We start from the raw sequence: 22133 nt of genomic DNA, 5'->3' as shown, positions 1-22133 counted from the left end.
ACTTTTTATTAGGGTCTCCCAGTCCATCCACTAATTGTTTATTGGTCAGTCAGTCACGAGATATGACTTTAACCTATAGTTTTTGTTTACCAAATCTACTAATTTTCATAAAATTCAATTTACACAAAACAAATTGGTTCTTCTAGCGATGCCCTCGTCATCCGGCCCTTGAGGTATCAAAATTTTTGCATATGGCTCTTCAGTCAGTGCCTTCATTGTTCAAGTCCTGGGAAAGTACATTTAGCCTGCTCTACAAATAATTGTATCAAATTGTCTTCAGCATCTCCTGTCCGTCGGTACTTTGCAGAAAATTATAGCTAAGTACTTGAACTTTGAACCTGTCAAGGCTGCAGTCCAAGATTTCCAGTCCTTTGCAAGGCGTCCAATTTCTTCATGTTTCAGAGCGAGCGAGGCCCAGCGGAACTAGGCCTTTAGTTCAGCTAACTTAATAATACAAAACAAAGGTTATGCATCTTATTAAGACAGATTACTACATTTTTTTTCATATATTTTCATTATTTGGCACATTTTCAATTGTTTCAGTACACATGGTGACCGTACCCCGAGGGCACATTTTTCAAACATGCACGTTATTTTCTATTATTATTTCTCTACTCATTTTCTCATCAGTAATAACATATAGAACATTAATATTTTTCTAAATTAGCATATCTGATTCAACAAACTCTTTAGGACCTAGCAGTGACACTAGAGTTCTTTTTTCAATTGGATCGCCTTTCTTCTTCAAGGCAGGCCCAAAATGGAATCACATGCTGTTACTCTTGACCTGAATGTGAAATTAAAACTCTAGGGGCCATCACACAGAGGGCTCACAGAGATGTCCAAAATGACTCATTATGGCCTGATTGATGCAGCTGTTTTGGTGGACTACTGACCTTGCCATATAGTTCCATTCAAATTTGTTGGCAGTAAATTAAACTTAACAAGATAACCCTAAAATGTGTTTTAGATGAGGTCTTCCTTGGCTAATGATGCAAATCCTTGCAGTAGATCTAGTTTTTCACAAAATATCAGTCAGAAAATAACAAATTATTCTGAGAGGGCTGTATGCCTTTCCGGTAAATTGTTTGTTGATAAATGAACAGCCAACTTACAGGCCATATCTGAGGAAGTCACAGGCAGAGTAGAAATAGAAGAGAAGTTATGGAATAAATGTGCATTCACACCCCAAATTAACCTATTTAAACAAACTATGGATGAAAGTCTCCTTTGAACAGGGGTGTAGCTTCAGGGGGGTGTTTGGGGTATTACATCCCTTAATGTAGTAAATAATTCAGTACAGCTGCTTTCAGTCGGGTATGGAGGGGATTCTGTCAGATTTCACCTAGAATTTTTACATGCGCACACAGACTAAAAACACACCCTTTCCCTCCTCTGTTTTAAAGTTCTAAAAAACTATGGTTATGTTAAAAATATTTTGTTTTAAGTAGCGCACAGATTTTTCTTTTCGCTCCCCTTTAAGCCCTCTACATGTCCCGCTTCTTAGATGATGGCCCTGATTTAGAACTTGGCGGGCAGGATGCTTCGTCGCAATGGTGATGGATGTCCCGTCTGCTGAAATATAAATCCCATTGGTTATAATGGGAATTATATTTCGGCAGATTGACATCCTTCACAGTTGTGACGGAGTAACCCGTCCAGCATGTTCGTAATCAGGCCCAATATATTTGACCATGATATGTCAGCATGATTGTTGGGAAATATGAAGTTCACACCCGCCCAATGTGACTGACCAAGTTACGCCCCTTACTTTGAAGTATGCATCGCATCAGAGCTGGTTGAATGCATTTGCCATTGAGGCTGTCACATATCAATACTTAAACGGCAAAGCATGGGAGGGAGCAATAAAATATTACCTTTATACAGATGAATACCAAATGGTTCATCATGTAATGTGTGTACTTTTCATGATTGTTACAAATATACAGTGCTTAATTTGTGAAAGAAAGTGTGCCAGTGCCTGAAGCTCTGCTGAGAGGCTTGCAGCTGGTGAAATCAAACGTCATCACGCCCAGTATCAAGACTGGTAGTTTTTAATTCACTAGCAGACACTGCCTGCCCATTTATCTTGTTCTTTCAGGTTCTTTCTTTCTTTTTGTGACGGTTTTGCTGACTTTCTCTTCCACTGTCCTAGCAATCTGTGCTGCCTTGCGTTACCCCACATTTATTAAGCCATGTAGGGCCACACAAGGTAGCCCTGCTTGGCTTGATAATTCTTACTTAGGTTTTGTGTCACACTTGTTACACCTTGCATGGTGCAAGGGTGACACAAAACCTTGATGAATCTTGCCCCTGATGTGCTGCCAATCAGCAACAAAAAAGGACCTGGCCTGGCAGTTCAGGCTGGAATGTTGCCATGGGGAACAGGGTCAAGACTTATTTGCATATGGCTGGGTCCAAACTGGGATGGCATGGTGAGCAAAAGAATGATGGACTAAACCCAGATCTTTGACTGGGGCTGAGTGTTTAAAAAGTTTCAGCACTCCGTCCATCATCCTGAAGTGTTTCTCAAGTCGCTCTAAGTGGGAAGGGTAGGACCAGACGGGGATTCTGTGCTTACTGTGCCATTCGATTCAAGCTAGCGTGGCTTAAGAAGGGCGATACCCCAAAAACCAGTCCCAGGATACTTTTCTCCAGTCCAGGGAGGACCTGGGATGTCAGTTCAGGATGCACTGTTCCCATGTGGAACAGGGTCAAGACTTACTTGCATATGGATGGATCCAAACTGGGGTGGCATGATGAGCAAAAGGACAATGGAATAAATGCAGATCTGGGGGTGAGTGAGTGAAAAGGATCAGCACTCTGTCCATCATCCGTGTGTCCTGCTAAATATCTTCCAATCCCCACAAATGAGGGCCGTTATCTGCCACCGCAACCAGTGGCTCAACGTAAGCACTGTATAACAGTAGTTATATATATATATATATATATAAAAAAATATATATATATATATACTTTACAAAACTTCATATTATCTTAGTCAGTAAAACTGTTTTTCTCAGATATCAGCATCAGTGTACTTATTTCCATTATTTCCACTCAAACCTTTTGGACTGACTTACAAGCTTATTGTCTTTAGATATTTAACACTGTCTCCATATGAAACTTTGTCACAACATAGCATTTATCCCCTATACCTTCTTCAGGGGCCTTAAACAGCAACATCGTAAGGATTTTGGGGGCCCTGGATAAAAAGTAATTTTGAGGTCCCTGTTCAGAACAGCTTTGAATTTATTATCCAGTTTCAGTTCTTTCATGCCCTCTTTGGCCAGGCCACTGACAGTGCATAGCCACACTTTCTAAATATGTTTACGTCTAATATTTAAGGTTAGTGACATGTTTTCAACATTATTATACAGCAGTGGCTCCCTAATATTTTTGTAAATAATCTTTGTGTCCCCCATCTATTTTTCATATGTGAGGTCCTCTTCTGATCTAAAAGAAACTTTGTTAATAGGTGTTGCTTGTTGTTGGAAAAAGATAAACATTTATCTGCACAATGGCCCTCATTCTGACCTTGGCGGTCTTTTAGCGAGACCGCCGAGTTACCGCCGCGGTGAAGACCGCCGACCGCGGCGGTATGCCGCTGTGCGCATTCCGACTGCTGGGAGCGTTCCGCCGGGAAACCGCAAGCAGCCACACTGGCGGTCGGCGGAAAAGTGGAGACTGGTCAACCTCCACCGCTACGCCAGCAGAACACCGCCCACAGAATTACGACCCACATATCTGTGTGGCGGTCTTCTGTTGGCGGTGTTCTGTTGGCGGTCACCTCCCCATGGCTCCCGTCGCCTCCCGGAGGACCAACGCACAAGGTAAGTTGACTGTCCGTGAGGGGAGGGGGAGGGGGGGTGTTGTGTGATGTGGGCGTGCATGGGGGTGTGCGTGTGAGTGTGTAGAGGGGGTGTGTGAGTGCGTGTATGCGGGCGGGGGGTGCTGCTGTGTCTATGGGTAATGTGTGCTGTTCGGCAGGTGCGCATGTCTGCATGTATGTGTGCGGGTATGTGTCCCCGTTGTGTATGTGTGTGTAGGGGGTGTGTATATGTGCATGTTGGGGGTGTGTGCATGTCGGGGTGCATGTATGTGCATGTCGGGGTGGGGGTGGGGAGGGGGTTCGTACCACCTCTGGGGGGTGGCAGGGGGGTGGAGGGTGTGGGGGGAGGACTCGGGTGGGTAGTGGGGGGTGGGGGAGACCCCTATCAGTGCCAGGGAAGGAATTCCCTGGCCCCGATAGTGCTTACCGCCATGGTTCGCATGGCGGTTCCCGACCGCAAGAAACCGCAGCGGTAGGCAGGGTCATGATACCGTTGGCGGTCTTGGGACGACCGCCGGGCCGGAGTGCGCAAACTCCAGCCCGGCGGTCATGACCGCCATGGCGGTCGGAGTGGGGAAGTGGCGGTCGATCGCGGCGGTGACCGCCGCGGTCAGAATGCCATTTTTCTGACCGCCGGTCTGTTCGCGGTCCGACCGCCGCCTCTCCGCCGACCGCCAAGGTCAGAATGAGGGCCAATGTCTCTTATAGACTCCCAGACATTACCCACATAAAAAATAAACTGAAGGTAAACAGTATTTAGAACAATCCTTTTAAGAATTGTTACATAGTCATCAGGGCAAGACTCTCTGCAGAACAGACCTGACTTTATTAGGGCCCTTCTGAAAGGCAGGGGCCCTAGCCAGGGCCCACTTTGCCCATACCTTATAAAGTCTCTGGTCTTAAAAGAAAAAAAAACCTCCCTAAGTACCTATATGATTGAAAAGTTACACTTCAAACTTGCATATTTGTCCATAAAACATTCTGTTGTGTTTTGCCCTGTGACATCTACTGGACTACCATTTCTTGTTTGGGTATGTAATGTAACACTGCTAAGGCTGTATTCAGTGCAATGCCACATCATTGCTATTCTCTCCTGTTTAATCTACAAAAAGAGCATGTCAAAGATGACTACAACAAACATCTGGTACTATCATCTTGATGACTGAGGTGGCCCCCTAAAAAACTTTCTTGGTGACTGACATAAAGTGGATTTTTATAATGTGGAGAAACTAATTACCCATTAAACAATAGCTGAGTGGTCCGGCATAATCATGCTCTGATAAATGGAAAATCCACTTTTGTACCACAGCGAAGGATTAAAATGTATCCTTAGCATTTATTTATTAATGTATTTATTCCTTTACTTCACTAATAGTTTTATCTCACTATTATACTAACTCACCATACTGTACAAAGTGGGCATCACAATCTTGGTGAGTTGTTTGGATGCACACCAAGTCTCATGCCACATATTCAGTCCGTCCAAGATGGGTACTCATTATTCCTACTGGAAGTATTCTTTGCTACTTTGTTTCTCTCTGATGGCTACTTCAAAGTATTTAATACTTAAGTGGCAGAGGAGGGTCAGAAATCCACCTGCTACACTGACAAGAGATTGCACACTTCCTGCCCTTGAAATTCTATCTAAAAGCATAAGATATAAATCCATTGAAGAATTTCCCAGCAAAATCAGTTAGTATTCGATAATATCTTTCTAGATGGGCAAAGCTCACATGTCATGTGGCGAGTGGACACTGTTATATAGTCCATTTCCATCAAACTGTACTTTTGGAGGTTTACTAATATCTCAATTGAGGTTTAGAATTTCTATTTACAGCTGAACTCCAAAACCACACTTTTCTAAGTGAACTCCAAAAAACGACATTACAAATAAAAGTTTTAAACAATGAGATATTGTACAAAATTGGGTTATTGATTGAGGGAGGTAGAAGACCCACTCAGGCAACAACCACAATCGTTGTCAAGTTGAATCACAAAAGGCACAAATTACCTGTGCTTAACCTTCTTCACTTAAAGGGAATGTGAAAAGTATTTATGCAGCACAAACGCAATACTAAAGTGAAAACACAACACAAGAGAAATCACAAACAACTTTATAAAAAATAGAGTAATTTTGAATAAGTAAAATGACACTAGATTGACAAAAATCCAATCAGTAGAAACAGAGATATTCAGTTTCAGGGTTTGAAGTGAGAGTAGCCCCTAAAACTAAAAAAACACCTAAAACTACAAACCACCAACTGTGGGAATTTGGTCTTGCTGGACCAGGAAAAAGTCACAAGTTGAGGCTGGTCACGATGTTGCGAGTGCTGGATACAGGAGCCAGGTAAGACCCACTGAGAGATGTACCTTACATCCTTGATGCAAGGTGTGGTGAAGCACATTAGGGCCTGTGTTGAGTCTCCACTTTAGACTGCACATTTTAGCCAACGTTCTCAGTGGGTGCATGGGTGATGAACACCGTCTGATCGCATGTGATTCACTTTTATTATGATAGACACGAGGTGACTGGGCAGTGTGATAGATACAGCACAGAACCTTTGGGACACCACATACTTTCCAGCAGCCTGCATTGGATGAGTTTTGAGTTGCTATTGGAGGCACAGACGGCATAAGAGCACTGAGCATCGAGCACCGACACCTTGCTTAGCTATACACTGCATTTAGTACCAAACATATGTTGATTTTAATTATGTTTAATTGTTAGGTTTCTTTCACCTTTCCTAAAGCCCTGAGGAGGCCCAGAAACAATAGTGGCTTAAAGGAGTAGACAATACATGCTTGGAGGAGTCAGCCAAGTCATAATCTAATGATTGATTACAAGGACACATATAGCAACCAACGGAGGCATGATCGTCTCATTATGTGAATCCTTCCTATGAATACGTCATTCATGGACTCTTTTGGGAATAATGATTACAGCCACATAGTACTGAATAAGGAAAGGGGATGCAAAATAGTGCAGTTTTTGCTATAAATTATTTGATTAAATATGATTGTTAGTCTTATGTTCTGCACTTTGGTGTATGTTATAGATAATTGTTAATAAGCCCAGAGTCTGTGAGCAAACAGAGACCACTACCCCTGCTAGGAGTAATGTAAAATAAATAAAATGCTTATGTGCCATTTTTGGTCCATCAAGTGACTAGTTAAAGTTTTCACTGTGGTAAATTGGTACACACAATTTTTCCCCAGAACGTTCTCTTTCTATATAGAGTCTGTATTGTGCCGGGTGTATTGGGGTTATTTGGGCATACCCCTAGTTATGTATATGTAACTTTCTAAAAGTGTAATTTCGAGAATTGTGACTTAACATTCAACTTTGCCATTAAAGAGGGATTTAATTTACAAATCTTAAGAGGCCATCCACAACTTTACCACGTACTCTCAATTAAAAGTTATCACTTGTCAAATGTGCCTACTGTAAGGGGTGAGTAATATGTGTTAAAATGAATTTGTAGGCCTAGCAAAAAAGGTATTTTACCAGGTCAAAGCACACATACTACAGTGGCAGGCCTGAGACATGTTTAAAAGACATGCAAATGAAATGCTACTAGTTGGCTTTCAGCACAATAAGAGCTTTGGGCCCACTAGTAACATTTAATTTACAGGCCATGGGTACATGAAGTACCACATTTATAGTGGCTGACAAGTAAATTAAATGTTCCAGTTAGGTGCGGACCAATTTTCCCATGTTTGAACGAGGGAGCAAAACACTTTAGCACTGGTTAGCAGTGATAAAAAGCACAGACTCCTAATGCCAACAAAAATCGGTTCCGCACAAGAAGGCAAAAAAACAGGAAATCTGTAAAAAGGCCAAGCCCATGAGAGATAAAAATGCAAGTTCCTATGTGTAGAGGATTGATTTATATTAATCTCGCCAAACAAGATGAAGCCACTTTGTGGCACGTGAGAAATGTTACTGTACTTTAGGGCAATATTAAAATTGTACAGTGGCCAGGCAGATGCTGCCTACAGCTTGTCTCATTTTACAAACGTAAGGCACTTTACATGTAGACAATTCTTAATTTGTTATAAAAAATAAAAAAAACAGTAGATGCCAGTGGCCTAAGAGTTTTCAGGAGCCTCTCACCTGTACCCACCAAAAAAGAGCCTCTACAGCCAAAGGCTTATGCCACTTTACTGTGCAGAACTATATCACATAACTTTCGGTCTGGGTTTTCCAGGTGTTGAAAAGCTGACCCACATGGAATTAGGTGAGGAGAAATTTATTGAGGTGATTTCTACTCACCAGACTCATAATGACAGACTTTGAGAAAAAAGAAGATGAATTCTGCATTGGGGTTTATTAAATAACTCACTGAGGAAAAGCAACTGCTTAGGTTGTCTGAGTAATCGTGGTGCTTTAACTCTTCCAAGTAAATCCTAGAACAGAGGTTCATAACCTTTTGACTTCTGTGAACCCCTATAGAATCATTACTGGAATCCACGGACATCTACTGAGTCATTACTGGAAGCCGGGAACCCCCTTTCCTAAGCAATTTCTATGATTCTGACCTCCCAAAAAATCCCTCACAAATACAAAAACAAGTATACACTAAACAAATGCTGACATATTGAAATATTTTGTGCAATCAAATCTAGGAAAAGATTTCATTTTTTAAGTTTCTTTCTTTATTTGTATATAATATTAGTAATTTGAACATTGTTTAATTCTCGTGGACCGCTATGGTTCCCCAGGCCTCAAGTTAAGAATCACTGACCTTGAACATCTGTATGCAGTCAGAAGATCTTACAAAAAATGTCCTTTAATGTAAGTCATCATACATTAGATCTCACTTTAACTCTATCTAAAAAATATTCTTGATTGTCAAATCTGTCATCTGTCTACTATTGTGACAGATTCAGAATAGAACTATAAAGAATTTAGTTGTTTCTCTGTCGATAAATTCAGAGCTATTGAAGCTTTTCTCCCATTCGTTCCCAGCACACCCCCACTAGTCACATACAGAAAATCTCCTAGCATCTGATCTAGTTTCAAAACAATTTTTACAGATTAGAAGTCTCCCTATGATCCCCAAACCAACCACCTGCAATGTTAGCTCAAAAGCAGAAACATCTAACTGAGCCAAACCCTGGTACCCTGCTGGGGCCATCCTTATCAATCTCCTTATCAGAATAAAAGTATTTCAAGACTGCATAAAAGCAGGTAAAGTTATGAACCATCCAAAAAACAATTCTGATGACCCCAATAAGGCAAATCATTTCTGTTTCATCAAAGGGCCATATTTATAACAAAAAACTGGAAAGCTGGGTCAACAACCAACTGAAACACATTCATCTTCTCTAAAACTTCCAATCTGGTCCAGGGCTGGCTGCAGTTCTGAAACAGTCATCCTCCCAATCATTGCTAACTCCCTTCAAATCCTACACATAGGTGACTCTAATGCTCTGACATTACTGACCTCTCAGCGGCCTTTGGCACTGTCAATCCTGACATTCTCCTTCACATACACACATATATGGGCTTTGGAAACAAGATTCTAAATTGGTGTACATCCTATAAACCGATCTCAGGTCATCGAAATTGGCATCTTCTCCTTTAATCATTGTCCTATTCCAATGAGAGTCCTTCAGGGTTCTGTCTTTTCCTCTGTACTTTTTAATCAATACCTTGAATGGTTGGGTAACTTTATCAGAGAATCCGATCATTCATATCACTAGTATGCTGAGGGCACTCAGCTATACCTGAAGTTCTCCACTCCTGAAGATGTTTCTCTGGTAGTCTTGGTCCTCATCAATATCTAAATCTGTATGTCTGTGCAATACCTTAAATGAAATGCTAATACACTGAACTCCTCCTCATATTGTCTCAAGTTGATGCCATTCCAGTTAAAAATGTCTTGGCTCTATCAAAATCTTTTGCACTCCGCCATTCTTAGTAACGCCAGATCCCTATTTTTCACCCATGACTCTCACCTCAAGCTCCAGAATCATGTCAGCACCAAGGCTAGTAATACAAATCATCACCATATAATCATTCATGGAATGAAACCTCTTCCCTGAAGACTAGACCTCAAAGAGGTGATCCAAGCACTGTTACTATCAAGATCTTTATCACAGCAATTCTGTCCTTTCTGGCATTCCCAAAATATAGCACACTCTATTAAAGCTTCCCTTCAAACAACTGTTTGCCTAATCTTAGACACTGGTTATGCCAATCACTTCACTCCTCTACGCCATTGTCTAGACTGGCTCTTGTTTACTGGCAGATCAATCTACAAACTTGCATGTCTAGTCCACAAAATTGAAAACTCTCACATTACTTGATTGTCAGGTCATTTAGCACATCATCCAGTGAGATGCAGAGCCTTGAGTGTCACAATGACTACCAGAGAACTCCACTTTGATATTCCATTACATACCAGGAATTTTACTACACTGGAGACTACTGGGCAGTACCCCCCCCCCCTTTGTACTCCCCAAGTTCTCCCCTCCTACTCAACTTCATTTACACAATACACCGCATTACCGTTTAAATTAGAATTCATACATTATTGCCCACTCAGGCAGGACAGCAAGGTGTTTAACTTGTCTAACCAGTTGACTTTGTTATGTTTATTTGGACTCTCCACTCTAGCCGGGACATGTTACAGTCATGAGTACTTTAAAGAAACAGTATTTTGGTTACTTATTTCAGATTAATTGTATTCATAGTATTGAGTTTGTTCTGTATTACTTCATGGTAATTATCATGTTTTGTGCTCTTTATAATATTATGTACTCCAGAGTCACTCACGTTTATGTTCATTGTGTTGTCACGCTCATGTGACAACGAAAGGTGTGAGCAAAATGGTGCCTACCATGGTGAAAAAGATAGTTTACTGTCAAAACACGGCTTGTATGTACTTTTGCTGCCAGCAATAGGTTGCTTATTTAAGTGCACTGACATGCCTTTCTTCTTTAGGACGTTATGAGGAGGTAGGGCATTTAGAGGCGGCTGTCAATAAGGCATCTATCAATGGCACTGCTACCAGTAAGGTGGCCACTGGCATTTCTGAAGTATAAATATACATATAACCTACTGGCAGTAGCCAGTAGGTAGTTATCACTAGGACCAACTTTTCCCAAAGACTAAGCATTTTTTGCTTTGCTAACACCATGACCAATCTAGCAATAAGCCATTCTTAATTATTCAATACAAACATTATAATAGTCTTTGTGCCCATGCCATGTCTAAAACCTACCTGGGTGTCAGCAAGAATCCTATTTGATTCTCAATACACTTGCAGTTCCTGAGTCACCTCCATTTCAAACAGTTTGGCAAGATGCAGAATGACAGAGGGCTTTTTCATGAGAGGGTGTGCTACAGCAGCATAACAGACATCAGGGCTTGAACCAGTACTTAAAGACACATTAATTAATTTAGTGACTAAGGGAGGAACTCTTTCCCTCCTGCTCCGAGGAAGGACTCTAAGAAAAAGCCCTCAACTAAACTCCACAACTTTGGTGGTTGGCACATGTTAATGTATGGAAGGGTGGTAGTTCAGATGCAGGTATTTGCTCAGAAGGTTTTGAGACTTGCATCAGATGTTTGTTGAGACATCTCCATCTCTGACCTTCTGGTCTTAAACTATCATCCTAGGTATCCCATTTTATTTCCACACTGTTAGAAATGGGGTTTTTGGTTGGCAGTCAGGTTACCCTCTGTCCAAGCAAGAACCCTCACTCTAGTCAGGGTAAGTCACACACAATCCAAGATTATCCTGTGCCCACCCTCTGGTAGCTTGGCACGAGCAGTCAGGCTTAACTTAGAAGGCAATGTGTAAAGTATTTGTGCAATAAATCATACAATACCACCATATAGCACCACAAAAATACACCACACAGTGTTTAGAAAAATATATAATATTTATCAGGATAATTGTAGGTCAAAAAGAATAAAGTTGCAATGGGAAATTGTAGAGATATCACTGAAAAGTGATATAAAGGGGGTGATTCTAACCCTGGCGGTCGGTGTTAAAGTGGCGGCCAACCCGCCAACAGGCTGGCGGTCCAAAAAATGGAATTCTGACCCTGGCGGGAACCGCCAACACAGCCCGCCAACTTAACACTCCGACCGCCGCGGCGGTACAGACAAACAGCGCGGCGGTCACCGCCAACAGGCAGGCGGCAGACAATGTACCGCCCACGCTATCATAACTCACCAATCCGCCACCTTTTCCGGGGCGGGAGCACCGCCGATAAAAACACGGCGGAAACAGACTACGAACGGGAAAACGCTCACCTCTACGCACTCCACGAGGACGGAGGACAGCATGGAACCCGAATTGAACATCATACCTGCTCCCGTCTACCTTCTCATCTACCACGAGTACGAAGTCCGGCGCAGACGACAACGGTGAGTACTGCACCTACGACACACGGGAGGGGAAGGACGAAAGGTTACGGGCACACACATATGCGCCCCCCCCCAATCATGTACTCACCAATGCAGAGCACCAAGTCACAGTGACACCACCCAAACACCCCTGAAAAATGCTAGGACATAATCATATTTGGAATAAATATTTATGTACCAAAAAGCTCCAGAAAATTAGCGTACAACCATGAAAGATATCCACAACAAAACAAATGACATACACATCAGTGTATAACTGAAGTACCAAGTCCTGCACATCCTACGAATTCAGCATGTCCGTGGGCCAAAGTCTTGAGAAACAAGGGCAAAGCCCACACAGGAGACCTGAGTCCTTTGGAGAGAACACTGCAGGGGCATCAGATGTAAAAACTACAGGCACCTCAGGGGGAAGGGAAGGGGGGGGCACCACAGCCACATGAGTCCACGACGCCAGATCCACGAGGAGCCACCATGCCCACTGTTCAATCCTGGGGAGTGCAAAGCCACAGTCTCTCAATGTCTCTACAGTGGGTGGGATGCCCACTGGACCAACCTGGGGAGTGCAAAGCCACAGTCTCTCAATGTCTCTACAGTGGGTGGGCTGCCCACTGTTCAATCCTGGGGAGTGCAAAGCCACAGTCTCTCAATGTCTCTACAGTGGGTGGGCTGCCCACTGGACCAACCTGGGGAGTGCAAAGCCACAGTCTCTCAATGTCTCTACAGTGGGTGGGCTGCCCACTGGACCAACCTGGGGAGTGCAAAGCCACAGTCTCTCAATGTCTCTGCAGTGGGTGGATTGCCCACTGGACCAACCTGGGGAGTGCAAAGCCACAGTCTCTCAATGTCTCTGCAGTGGGTGGATTGCCCACTGGACCATCCTGGGGAGTGCAAAGCCACAGTCCATCATGTGGATGACAGTCTCCACTGGTCAAGGAGGAGGCATGGTGGGCACAATGAACCATCAACGGTGCTTGAGACGGCAGTGCCCTGTTCAGCGGTGCTTGAGACGGCGGGGCCCAGCGGAGCGGTGCTTGAGAGGAAGGGCCCTGCGGAGCGGTGCTTGAGACGGCGGGGCCAGGTTCAGCGGTGCTTGAGACGGCGGGGCCCAGCGGAGCGGTGCTTGAGAGGAAGGGCCCAGCGGAGCGGTGCTTGAGAGGAAGGGCCCAGCGGAGCGGTGCTTGAGACGGCGGGGCCCTGTTCAGCGGTGCTTGAGACGGCGGGGCCCAGCGGAGCGGTGCTTGAGACGGCAGGGCCCAGCGGAGCGGTGCTTGAGAGGAAGGGCCCAGCGGAGCGGTGCTTGAGACGGCGGGGCCCAGCGGAGCGGTGCTTGAGAGGAAGGGCCCAGCGGAGCGGTGCTTGAGACGGCGGGGCCCAGCGGAGCGGTGCTTGAGACGGCGGGGCCCAGCGGAGCGGTGCTTGAGACGGCGGGGCCCAGCGGAGCGGTGCTTGAGAGGAAGGGCCCAGCGGAGCGGTGCTTGAGACGGCGGGGCCCAGCGGAGCGGTGCTTGAGACGGCGGGGCCCAATGGAGCGGTGCTTGAGACGGCGGGGCCCAGCGGAGCGGTGCTTGAGAGGAAGGGCCCAGCGGAGCGGTGCTTGAGACGGCGGGGCCCAGCGGAGCGGTGCTTGAGACGGCGGGGCCCAGCGAAGCGGTGCTTGAGACGGCGGGGCCCTGTTCAGCGGTGCCTATCTCCACGGCGGGGCCCTGTTCAGCGGTGCTCTTCTGCACCGCGGGCCCTGTTCAGCGGTGCCTATCTCCACTGCGGGGCCCTGTTCAGCGGTGCTCTTCTGCACCGCGGGCCCTGTTCAGCGGTGCCTATCTCCACGGCGGGGCCCTGTTCAGCGGTGCTCTTCTGCACCGCGGGCCCTGTTCAGCGGTGCCTATCTCCACGGCGGGGCCCTGTTCAGCGGTGCTCTTCTGCACCGCGGGCCCTGTTCAGCGGTGCCTATCTCCACGGCGGGGCCATGTTCAGCGGTGCTCGTCTGCACCGCGGGCCCTGTTCAGCGGTGCCCATCCAGCAGGTCAAGGGAGCCAGACCTGGCCTGGACTCCCTGTTCAGTCGCCCTCGGACCGTGACATATCTGGACCCTTCGGGGACGGACTCCTGGCCTCCTTAGTGTCCTCCTTCCCAGCTGGGATGTGGCATGTGGGGTCCACCTTCTCCGCGCTCCTGCTGCCCTTCCACTCCTTTGATGGGGCTCTCGGGCCCTTGCCTCCCCCAGATGGTGTGGGTGGTGAAGTGGCCGCACATTGCTCCTTGGGGGCAGCCCTGTCGGTCCTCGCACGGCGGTCCTTGGTTTTGCGGGTCCTCTTGCCGGGGGGGGGGCTGGACGTGTCCTTGCTGCAGCTCGATGTGTCACTGCTGGCAAAGGGTGGGCTCCAGAACCCAGGCACAACAGTGACACCCGAAGCTGGGCTGGTGGTGGCTGCGGTGCTCTTGGGACTCTTTGAAGATGGATGGGGGAGGTCATCGGGGGGAAAGAGGTTAAGGTTAGCCAGGAAAAGTTTTTTAGGGCCAAGGTAAAGGGTAGGAGTAGTGGAGATGGAAGTGGAGGTAGAGGAGGTGGTTGTAGGAGAGTCAGGTGTGCTGTCATTGGGTGAAGGTGCTGGTGCTGTAGGCTGTCGTGAGGTGTATGGCTGTTGGGTGGGTGGCTGCCTGCGTTTGTGTGTCTTGGAAGAGGGGGTGACAGACACAGTGGGAGAGGACACAGGGGACGTGTACATGGCAGTGGGGGTGGTGACTGCACGAGTGTGGACTGTACTGGAGGGTGAGGTGGTGATGGAAGCACTGGCTGATGTTGGGGTGCATGCAGGTGTGAGTGTAGACGTCACAGGGAGGGAGGAGGGAGACGACGAGGAGGGGGACACAGGGGTGGCAGTGGCTGTTGGCATGTCTGCATCTGGGTGTTGCTCGGGTGAGTGTTTGCGGGATCTGTGGTGCTTGTGTTTGGATGAGCTGCTCTTGGGTGTTGAGGTGTGTGCAGGCTGGTCTGATGGTGTGGATGGGATAGGCTGAGGAACAGGAGACAGAGACAGGCTGGAGGCAGTCAGAAGAGGGAGGCTGGAAACAGGGACAATGGCTGCCGTCAGTGCTGAGGCCAGAGCAGTGAACGCTTGTTGATGGGCAGCCTGACCCGAATGAATGCCCTCCAGGTACGCATTGCTCTGTTGCACCTCCCTTTGCACACCCTGGATGGCATTCAGAAGGGTCGTCTGCCCAACAATGAGCGTCCTTACCAGGTCAATGAGCTCCGCACTGAGGGCAGCAGGGGCAACAGGGGCAGGGGCTGAGGTGCCTGGGGCGAAGGAGACGCGCGCCTTCCTGGGCGAAGCGGCACGGAGCGAAGACTGAGGGGATGCTGGGAGGGCGGGGCTGGTGCGCTGGGTGGCGGCTGTACCTGTAGAGGCGGGGGGCACGGATGTTGCCATCACCCCTAGGGAGCTCCCATCCGAGGACGTGTCGCTTTCGCTGCTCTCACCAGCGGTCCCCGTCGTGGTGCTCCCCTCGCCCTCCGGATCACTGGTGCCCTCGGTGTCTGTTCCTGGGCCCACCGGGGCCTTGTGTCCTGCAGCTCCCTCGTGCTCCGATGCCTGATGATGCTAATGCACACATGCACAAGAAGATGAAGAGAAAGGGTGGGGGGAGAAAAAAGAAGACCAGGTTGACTGCATGCAATGTCAACACCGTTGGCGGAGAGGACAGACACAGGTGCCTAATGCACTAAGCCGCGCATTCGGGGTACACTACTCAGTACTACTGACTAAGACAACAGGCCAAGAGACGTCAAACACGCACATGGGAGATGCTGGACCTTCAATGGCTGTACTTGTCACCCTACAGAGGTGGGGGCACGGGGGCACAGGGCCATGCCTAAGGGAGAGGACTACACTACAGAAAGCGCCCTGGCCTAATGTCACCCACAGCCCTCCTCCCCCACCCAGACGCCTCCACTGCGCAGAAAGATAGGAGAATGTGCTGATACTCACCCCCTTGTGTCTGCTGTGATGTCTTAAAGCGCCCATCCAATTCAGGGTAGGCCACCGCCAGGATCCGGGACATCAGGGGGGTCATGGTGCGACTGGCACCCCTCCTAGGTTGGGAGGCCATCCCCAGCAGTGTTTCTGCGGTCTTCCTTGTTCCGCGGCGGATGTCCTCCCACCTCTTGCGGCAGTGGATGCCCCGTCTGTTGTGGACCCCCAAGGTCCGGACTTCCTTGGCGATGGCACGCCAAATATCGATCTTCTGATGGGCGCTGACCTATTAGACATGTACAGGGTGGAAAGGAGGAAATCATCAATGGCCTGCATGTTAGATGTAATTGCCCCCCCCCCACCCACTTTGCCATATGGCACATGCTCTCATCTGTCGGGCTCTCATCTGTCGGGCGTTGCACTCCTCATTCGCCCCCCACCCCACCCCACCAACTTACATCCACCCCAATCCACACAGGCATAGCCCATTCCATTAGCACCCGGGGTACTCACTTGTTGGTCTGGAGGACCGTAGAGTAGCGCATACTGGGGGAGGACCCCATCCACGAGCTTGTCCAATTCTTCAGACGTGAAGGCAGGGGCCCTTTCCCCAGTCACAGCAGCCATTGTATCTTCCAGACCGAGGTCACAGCAGCACTTGCAGTATAGGTCCTCTCCTGTGGATGATCAGGTCTCGAGTGATTAAGCAGATAGAAAATGGCGGTCACGTCCGCGGCGGTGCGTACCGCGGCAGTGCGTACCGGAACCGCCAGCGCACTTCGTTATTGGCTCCTGAAACCCATAGGCTTCAATGTTAACCAATGCGGCTTTGCGCCGCGGTCTTCGACCGCCTACCGCCACGGTGTGCCCCGCCAGCGCAGTGACCTCACATCCCATTGTCCCACTTCACAGGTCAGGCAGCCGCCATTTCAAGGGCCCACATGGCTTAATTTTGACTGCGACACACAGGCCTAGGCCTTGCATTGCCACACATACACGCCTTTCAACCCATTGCCATTCTTTAACTGTGCAAGCTGTCCGTACGTACCTGTGGTTTGGCTGACTCTGTGCTCCATGTTGTCCTTCCTAGGCACCGTCCGCTGGGACTTGGGATGAGAAGGAGGAATCCTCGCGTGTACCGACCGCTGGTGGACCTGTCGACAATGGAAGAACGCCATATAATCCTTCGATACCGACTTGACCGTGCCACTATCCATGAACTGTGTGCCCAGCTGGAGCCAGCCCTGATGTCCCCCATCCGCCAACCCACAGGGATTCCCCCTCTGGTGCAGGTTTTGTCAGTCCTCCATTTTTTGGCCAGTGGGTCATTCCAGACCACAGTGGCCATGTCATCTGGAATGTCTCAGCCTATGTTTTCTAAGATTTTGAGCAGAGTGTTGTCTGCCCTGATGAAACTCATGCGGAGCTACATCATTTTCCCCGAGGAGGGTGACTTGCCCACAGTGAAGGGTGATTTCTATGCCCTTGGACATATCCCCAACATCATTGGTGCCATTGATGGGACCCATGTGGCTTTGGTACCCCCAAAAGACGATGAGCAGGTGTACCGAAACAGAAAGAATTATCATTCGATGAATGTCCAGGTGGTCTGTTTGGCTGACCAGTACATCTCCCATGTAAATGCCAAGTTCCCAGGGTCAGTGCATGACGCGTATGTGATGCGAAATAGCAGCATCCCCTATGTGATGGAGCAGCTACAGAGACAACGTGTGTGGCTAATAGGTGACTCTGGTTACCCCAACCTGCCGTGGCTACTGACCCCAGTAAGGAATCCCCGGACAAGGGCAGAGGAACGCTACAATGAGGCCCATGGGCGTACAAGGAGGGTGATTGAGCGAACCTTTGGCCTCCTGAAGGCCAGGTTTAGGTGCCTGCATATGACTGGTGGATCCCTAATGTACTCACCAAAGAAGGTGTGCCATATCATCGTGGCGTGCTGTATGCTTCACAACCTGGCTTTGCGACGCCAGGTGCCTTTCCTGCAGGAGGATGGTCCAGATGGTGGTGTTGTAGAAGCCGTGGAGCCTGTGGAGAGTGAAGAGGAGGAAGACTCTGAGGACGACACAGACAATAGGGACAGAGTGATACAACAGTATTTCCAGTAACACCCAGGTAAGAATCACCCACGCCATTTCACAATTGCTTCTAGCCTCCTGCATCTATACTTTCTGTAGTTCCCCACAGATGTTTTTTATTAATTTATCCCTTTCCCTTCCCTTCTCAGTGCTGTCTGACTCAGTACCTGACTTCTGCTTGGTTCGCCCATGAAATACAGCGTATTGACATTGGTATGTTGTCATGACTAATTGACAGAACAGAAATTGAACAGTAATATGTTATCCCTTTGTTAATAATACAGCATGACTCAAAACAGGTTTGTGTGCAAAATGTGATTTATTTACAGTGCTAGATACCGGTACATGTGATTCTAAGGGTGATGGGTGGGGGTGGAGGAATATCCATGGCAGAGTCCAGTTCTCAGTCTCACAGGTGCATTGTTCTTTTGCCTGTGGAAGGATGGAGCATAGGCAGTTCATGGTTGGACAGGGTGGCAATGTGGGACAGTGGGAAGACTTGAGGGGGTATGTCCTGCTGGCGGGGGTCTTGACATCCTACTCTGTCTTTTTCTTTGGTCTCAGGCTCCTCTTACGGGGTGGTTGTTCTTCAGCAGGAGGTGGGGTTCTGGGGGGCTGTCGAGGTGTTGGGACCTCCTGTCCACTAGCGCCGGCGGAGGTGGTAGGCTGTTCCTGGTCCGGCCTAGTGACAGGGGCCCTGTGTGGTGCACCATGGTCCCGCAACGCGTCCTCTATCCTGTGGAGGGCCAGGACGATGGTCCCCATTGCGGTCCCGATGATTCTCAGCTCCTCCCTGAAGCCCATGTAGCGTTCCTCCTGCTGTGCCTGGATCTCAGTTAACCTGGCCAGTACCGTCGCCATCGTTTCTTGGGAGTGGTGGTAGGCCCCCATGAGGGTGGTGAGGGCCTCTTGGAGAGTGGGTTCCCTGGGCCTCTCCTCCCCCCCCTGTCGCACAGCAGCCCTCCGAGCTGCCCGGTTTCCCCCGGCCTCTGTCCCCTGGCCGGTGTGCCCGCTCCCACTGCCCCCAGGTCCCTGTTGTTGTTGGGGTGTCGGGTTAGCCTGGGTGCCCTGTAGTGGCAGACACACCGCTGATTGAGCTGTCCTAGAGACAGAGGCATGGGCCCGCTGGGTGGGAGCTGTGCTGGTGTCGGCAGAGGGGGTCGGGTGTGGTGTGGCCTGTGTCTGGGTGAGGGGAACCGACTGCCCAGAGGTCCCCGATGGTCCGGGCTGGTCATCAGGTTCACTGTCGACAGAGCTGCTATCCTCAGTGTGGGCCTGTTCCGGTGGTGGGATGGACACTTCTGGACCCTCCTGGCTGGTGTGTTGTCGTTCGGGTCCTGCATGGGGTAAGAGAGTTTGGTTATTGTTTCTGTGTGTGCAATAGCATGCGTGTTGTGGGTGCCCTTGTCCCCCAGTGCAGGCATTCCCTGGAGGGAGGTGTTGTGAGGGTATTTAGTGGGGGGGAGGGGTTAGTGCAGTGGTCATGCTTAGGTGATGGGTGCCCATGGTTTGTGTTGGCATGCAGGAGTTGGTGTTGGGATGGGTGGGTTGTGCTGGTGAGACATTGTCAGGAAGGATGTGTGCTGGGGGGTTGGGGGTGAGGGTGGGGGTGTGGGTTGGCATGCTGGTGGGGTGTGGGGGATATAGTAGTTGAGATGGGACTTACCAGAGTCCATTCCTCCGGCTACTCCTGCGAGGCCCTGAGGATGCAGGATGGTCAAGACCTCTTGTTCCCACGATGTAAATTCGGGAGGGGTGGGTGGGGGTCCGCCGCCAGTCTTCTGGACCGCGATGTTGTGCCTCGAGACCATCGACCGGACCTTCCCCCGTAGGTCGTTCCATCTTTTGCAGATGTCCTCCCTATTCCTGGGATGCTGTCCCACCGCGTTGACCCTGTCCACGATCCGCTGCCATAGCTCCGCCTTCCTGGCTATACTGGTGTGCTGCACATGCGAGCCGAAGAGCTGGGGTTCCACTCTTAGGATTTCCTCCACCATGACCCGGAGTTCTTGGTCCGAAAAGCGTGGATGCCTTTGGGGTGCCATGGGGTGGTGTGGGTGAGGTGTGGGGTGGTGTATGTGATGAGGAGTGTGTTGGTGAGTGGTGCTTTGTGCTACTATGTGGTGTGTGTGATGGTGTAGTGTGCCTCAGTGTGTTTTGCTTTTGGATTGTCTGCTGTGTCTCTCTCTCCTTCTCTCAGTATTTGGGGTCGCAGGGGTTTGTGGGTGATGTGGGTGTGTGTTTTATAGTTGGTTGATTGTGTGGGAGTGGTGTGTGTATGTGTATCAGGTGTGTGTTTTTCAAATTGTCCAATGTGGCTGTGTTTTGGTGATTTGTGTGTATTCTGACCGCGGCGGTGTGTACCGCCAATGGAATACCGCGTTTGAATGACCGCCGTGTGGATTCGTGGGTCGTAATGGCATGGGCGTATTTCTGTTGGCGTGATGGTGGAGGTTTGGTCATCTCCAGTTTATCGCTGCCCGCCGATGTGGCGGGCTGCAGTGGAGGACGGATTTTTGGAGGTTTGGCCGTTATGGGTCAGAATGACCGTGGCGGTTGACCGCGGCCGGGGGGTGTTATGGAGGTCTTCTGACCGGCGGTAAGGGCATTTTACCGCCGAGGTCAGAATCACCCCCAAAGTGTCTTAAGTCTTTAGAATATAAACAAAGGGCCTGATTCTAACTTTGGAGGACGGTGTTAAACCGTCCCAAAAGTGGCGGATATACCACCTACCGTATTACGAGTTCCATAGGATATAATGGACTCGTAATACGGTAGGTGGTATATCCGCCACTTTTGGACGGTTTAACACCGTCCTCCAAAGTTAGAATCAGGCCCAAAGTCTCTTTCAAGCACAAGTACCTGGTTTAGCGTGGAAAAATCTCCTCAGAGGGCCACAAGAGAAGAGGTGCGTGGAAAAAGGGTGTGTGCGTCGATTTCTCCCCAGCACACACGGACTTGCGTCGTTATTTTCCACGCGGGGAAGTCGGGCGTCGTTTTCCGGCGCGCGGACAGTCTCTTTCTGTGGATCGCGGGGATTACCAGATGTCCCGGGTCTGTGCGTGGATTTTCCTGCTTGTTCTCCGGCTGCGTGTCGGTCTACGGGGCTGCGCGTCGAAATTACGATCTCACGGCAGGCGTCGCGTCGATTTCTCCTCTAGACTTCGATCTGCGGGGCTGCGCGTTGAAATTACGATCTCACGGGAGGCGTTGCATCGATTTCTCCTCTAGAGGTCGGGCGGCGTTGTCCTTGCGAGGCCGTGCGTTGGATCTTCGATCGTCCCAAGAGCGTCGCGTCGATCAGCGTCGGAGTGCGGCGTTTTTTCTCACCGCGAAACAAGCTGTGCGTCGAAATATTCGGTGCACGGAGCGTCCAAGTAAAAGAGAGAAGTCTTTTTGGTCCTGAGACTTCAAGGAACAGGAGGCAAGCTCTATCCAAGCCCTTGGAGAGCACTTTCACAGCCAGACAAGAGTTCAGAAAGGCAGCAGGGCAACAGCAAGGCAGCAGTCCTTTGTAGAAAGCAGGCAGGTGAGTCCTTTGAGCAGCCAGGCAGTTCTTCTTGGCAGGATGTAGTTTCTGGTTCAGGTTTCTTCTCCAGCAAGTGTCTGATGAAGTAGGGCAGAGGCCCTGTTTTATACCCAAATGTGCCTTTGAAGTGGGGGAGACTTCAAAGAGTGGCTAAGAAGTGCACCAGGTCCCCTTTCAGTTCAATCCTGTCTGCCAGGGTCCCAGTAGGGGGTGTGGCAGTCCTTTGTGTGAGAGCAGGCCCTCCATCCTCCCAGCCCAAGAAGACCCATTCAAAACGCAGATGTATGCAAGTGAGGCTGAGTACCCTGTGTTTGGGGTGTGT

This window comes from Pleurodeles waltl, chromosome 9 (assembly GCF_031143425.1).
Source record: "Pleurodeles waltl isolate 20211129_DDA chromosome 9, aPleWal1.hap1.20221129, whole genome shotgun sequence".
NCBI lineage: Eukaryota > Metazoa > Chordata > Amphibia > Caudata > Salamandridae > Pleurodeles > Pleurodeles waltl.
This window is presented reverse-complemented; position numbering follows the sequence as displayed.